The following is a 4,635-nucleotide window of genomic DNA, read 5'->3' as shown; positions in this document are numbered from 1 at the left end:
CTGCCTCCCGAATGATCCGAAGTTCATCCCACTCCAGCTCCAGTTCCCTAACATGGTTTTTGAGGAGCTGGAGATGGGTGCACTTCCCACAGATGAAATCAGCAGGGACACTGACGGCGTCCCTCACCTCAAACATTCTGCAGGAGGAGCATTGTTATTATTATTTTCCCGAATGTTCGCTTCCCAATGACTGATACTGCAGCTCCCATGTCCAACTCCACCTCAAAGGGGGGTCCGTTCACCCGAATGGGTGCAACACCCAGGTGTTGCGATGCAGTTCAATTGCATGCAGTCTTCATCCTTGGATTGGTCCACGTGGAAGGTCCGGGTTCTGGGCTGGTGTCTCCCTCAGGCAGAGCAGCATGTCGGCTGGCTGCCCCGGAGTTTTCTGTCCCTGCGGCTACTGCGGCCACAAACGGATCATCGTCTGGGGTCACTGTCTCCGTCTCGGAGGAGGAGTCCTGCCTGGCCTTCGCGGCCCTAAGTCCATGGAGCTGGACTCGGTGGTGTTTGGGCCAGGGTAGAGCCCTGGAGGGGTGCCTTACACCAGGACGCTCACCCCACGCTGTTGACCTCCATCCTCGATGTCCCGTGGTGTTCCTGGACTCCTTTCTCTGCCCGTTCCTGTGACAGGGAGATCGCCACAAGCTTTTTAAACTCCAACAATGGTTCTGCTACTGGCTTCCGCTGGGTTGTATGTTGTTCATTCCACATACCAGTCAGTCCTGAAGCAGCTCAAGAAGTGATGGATCATAGTCGCAGAATTCCACTAATTTTTGTAAGTGTGCCTGTCCGTGGGGAGTTTGCACATTCTCCGCTCGTCTGCGTGGGTCTCAACCCTCCAACCCAAACAGGGTGGGTGGATTGGCCACACTAAACCACCCCTTAATTGCAAAAAAATTGGGTCCTCAAAATTTATTTAAAAAAATATTTTTGTAAGCTTGTCAGAAACTCAGTAATAGACTCCCCTCGGGTCCTCTGGGCCGTATTGAAACAGTATCCAAAGAGAAAATGCTGGAAAATCTCAGCAGGTCTAGCAGCAGCTGTAGGGAGAGAAAAGAACTAACGTTTCAAGTCCAGATGACCCTTTGTCAAAGCTTTGACAGTACTTTGAGAATTTCTCTTTGCCAGGTATAGAAATATTGAAAATAGCAAAATAAAAGGCTGTTTGACTGATAATCAAGCATCACCCAATTGGGTAATAAGACTTTTGGCTTTCCAATTGGCATAGGAAGACAGTGCGTCACAGGGATGGATGAGTTAGCTAACTAATGTGCTACCTGGCATGGTGGCACAGTGGTTAGCACTGCTGCCTCACAGTGCCCAGGGGCCCGGGTCCAATTGTGTTGACAGCCTTGTGTGACTGTCTGTGTGGAGTTTGCCCTTTCTTCCCGTGTCTGGATGTGTTTAAAACAGTTTCCCCTCACAGTCCAAAGATGTGCAGGTTAGGTGGATTGGCCATGATAAGTTGCCCCTTAGCGTCCAAAAGGTTACATGGGATTACTGTGTAATGGGGATAGGGTTGTGGTGTGGGCCTAGGTAGGATGTCTTTCGGTGTGTCGGTGCAGACGCGATGGGCCGAATGGCCATCTTCTGAACTGTAGGGATTCTACGAATGTCTGGAGCTTGGGAGCAATTAAGTCATCTGATGAAATCTCCGGGAATACATTTAATCACAGTTGGTAACCCTAGATTCGATACAAGTTGATCCATAACTTCTCTATTTTTCAATTGCATCGCTTGAGAAATAAACCTGCTCTTTAAATTATATTATCATGCATTGTTACATTTCCTGATTTGTGTATCTGTACTTCTGAAACCTTTTGTTCTTCTGCCCCATTTAGATTCATATTTTCCAGATGAGATGTGGCCTCTTTATTTTTCTATACGTGGGGATACCAGTGCTTCAGCTATTTCCCTCCTCGCTCCTTTGAGTATTCGTGGCTGTAATTCATCTGGTGGAAGATTGAGCAATAAAACTGTTCATTATTAAAAATTGGGATTAGAAGAAGACACATTGGAACATCTGTACATTATTGAAGCAGGCTGATGGGGGTTAGACTGACCATCAGAAACCACCAGCCTTAACAGGCCCTAAACAATTCATAGGGAGCGGTGCATTTGGGGAAAGTACTGAGATGTACCCACAGAGATCCATTGATTGACATCTGAATAGCACTGTAGATACAATGGAGTTACTTGCCTACTGAAGAGGCCGCAGATTGTGGCCGATGATTGTTCCCCCACTGAAGATACATGTCCGCTTGGGAAGGGTACTGCTTGAAGAACTTTTAAGTTATTTACCTGGCTCTTTGAGTTTTCAGATCATGAGTTGAGCCTGGAACCCCAGTTTCTTGGCAAGGGTATGTCTCTCAACATTACAACAATCCTCGGAGGATTGGGGAGAAGTCGTCTCCATGGACTTCAGTAAGGCCTTTGACAAGGTCCCTCATGGCAGACTGGTACAGAAGACGAAGTCGCACGGAATCAGAGGTGAGCTGGCAAGATGGATACAGAACTGGCTAGGTCATAGAAGACAGAGGGTAGCAGTGGAAGGGTGCTTTTCTGAATGCAGGGCTGTGACTTGTGGCGTTCCTCAGGGTTCAGTTCTGGGACCCTTGCTGTTTGTAATATATATATATAAATGATTTGGATGAAAATGTAACTGCTTTGATTAGTAAATTTTCAGACGACACAAAGGTTGATGGAATTGCAGATAGCAATGAGGACTATCAGAGGATACAGGAGGATCTCGATTGGTTGGAGACTTGGGCGGAGAGATGGCAGATGAAGTTTAATCCGGACAAATGTGGGATAATGCATTTTGGAAGGTCTAATACAGATGGGAAATATCCAGCAAATGGTAGAACCCTTAAGAGTTTTGATAGAGGGATCTGGGTCACTGAAAGTGGCAACACAGGTGGATAAGGTAGTCAAGAAGGCATACGGCATGCGTGCCTTCATCGGCTGGGGCATTGAGTTTAAAAATCGCAAAGTCATGTTGCAGCTTTATAGAAACTTAGTTAGGCCGCACTTGGAATATAGTGTTCAATTCTGGGCGCCACACTACCAGAAGGATATGGAGGTTTTGGAGAGGTTACAGAAAAGATTTACCAGGATGTTGCCTGGTATGGAGGGCATTAGGAGAGGTTGAATAAACATGGTTTGTTCTCACTGGAAGGATGGAGGTTGAGGGGTGACCTGGTAGAAGCCTACAAGAATATGAGGGACATGGACAGAGTGGATAGTCAAAAGCTTCTTCCCAGGGTGGAAGTGTCAATTACTAGGGGGCATAGGCAAATTCTTTACACAGAGGGTGGTGGGAGCCTGGAACTCGCTGCCAGAAGAGGTAGTGGAAGCAGGGAGGACAGTGACTTTTAAGGGGTGTCTTGAAAAATACAATAAGAAGTCTTACAACACCAGGTTAAAGTCCAACATGTTTGTTTCAAACACTAGCTTTCGGAGCACTGCTCCTTCCTCATGTGAAGGAAGGAGCAGTGCTCCGAAAGCTAGTGTTTGAAACAAACATGTTGGACTTTAACCTGGTGTTGTAAGACTTCTTACTGTGCTCACCCCAGTCCAACGCTGGCATCTCCACATCTTGAAAAATACATGAATAGGTTGGGAATAGAGGGATATGGTCCCTGGGAGGGTATGGGGTTTCACTTCTGACTGGCAGCATGGTCGGTGCAGGCTTGAAGGGCCGAAGGGCCTGTTCCTGTGCTGTACTTTTCTTTGTTCTTTGAAACCCCTGACTTAAAGAGGTTCCGTCATTTCTTCTACCACATGGATTTGTAGGGGGGGGCACAAAGTCTCTGGCCCTTATGGAGCCAAATGGAAATTCCCAATACAGGTTTGAAAAATGATGTGACTAATTCCCAGGTATTTGCCAGATTCCTGCTGACGTATTAGCAGGAGTATCTTGGAAGGGCTGCCAGCGTTTAGGTCTGGACAAAATTGCTGGAGGTACTTTGTACAACTCGAATGACAAGGGTCTGGGCCTACGATGCTTGCATTCTTGACAAAGAATGTTAGACAGACAGCAGGCACAGCAGGAAATACCAAAACAAGAATTTAAAAAGTCAAGTTGACAAATCAGCAATTTTGTCCAGTGAGTGGCTGAGTTAATGAGAAGGGAGAATCTGAGGTCCAATCCCTGTCGCAACTGAGTTATCTGAACTCTCCAGGGGCAACAGTTAAGTACCCCTGGAATATGTAGGAACCAGCTCATTCTAGTTGCTATCCCAGTTGGGCAGTGAGTGAGGGCTGGATCAGACTTGATCATACTTCTATGCCCCGCCAACACTCACCATCTAAACTCATACAAGAAAAATAGAATGATTCACCAGAGGAAATCCAACGCCCATTGACTGAACTTCACGAGAGGACAGGAAGAGGAAATAGAGTGGGTGGGTGGGTGGGGGGAGACAGTCAAAACCATTACAAAAACAAGCTCTTCAATGAGGCTATGTTGCCCCCAACTGGCCACGGAAAGAAAAGACAGAAGCAATAATGTCAATACAGTAATTAGGTTAGAGCCTTATTAAAATGTCAGCTTTACTGAGCTGGTACCACCATTAGGTAAAAAGGTTGTTGGTTCAGGTTCTACCAGCAAAGTGATACCAACGCAGCCAA

The 4,635-nt window shown here is 46.6% G+C and overlaps 1 long non-coding RNA gene across 1 annotated transcript; it reads right to left on the bottom strand.

Moving 5' to 3' along the window:
- Positions 1–1,654: 1,654 nt before the first annotated feature.
- On the bottom strand, positions 1,655–4,411 carry LOC119963943. Its single transcript, XR_005460207.1, has 2 exons — positions 4,311–4,411; positions 1,655–1,955 (listed from the first exon to the last, which is right to left on the bottom strand). It is a non-coding gene; the product is annotated as an uncharacterized LOC119963943 (long non-coding RNA).
- Between the last annotated feature and the right edge of the window lie 224 nt (positions 4,412–4,635).

Source organism: Scyliorhinus canicula, chromosome 3 (genome assembly GCF_902713615.1).
Source record: "Scyliorhinus canicula chromosome 3, sScyCan1.1, whole genome shotgun sequence".
Classification (NCBI taxonomy): Eukaryota; Metazoa; Chordata; class Chondrichthyes; order Carcharhiniformes; family Scyliorhinidae; genus Scyliorhinus; species Scyliorhinus canicula.
This window is presented reverse-complemented; position numbering and strand designations above follow the sequence as displayed.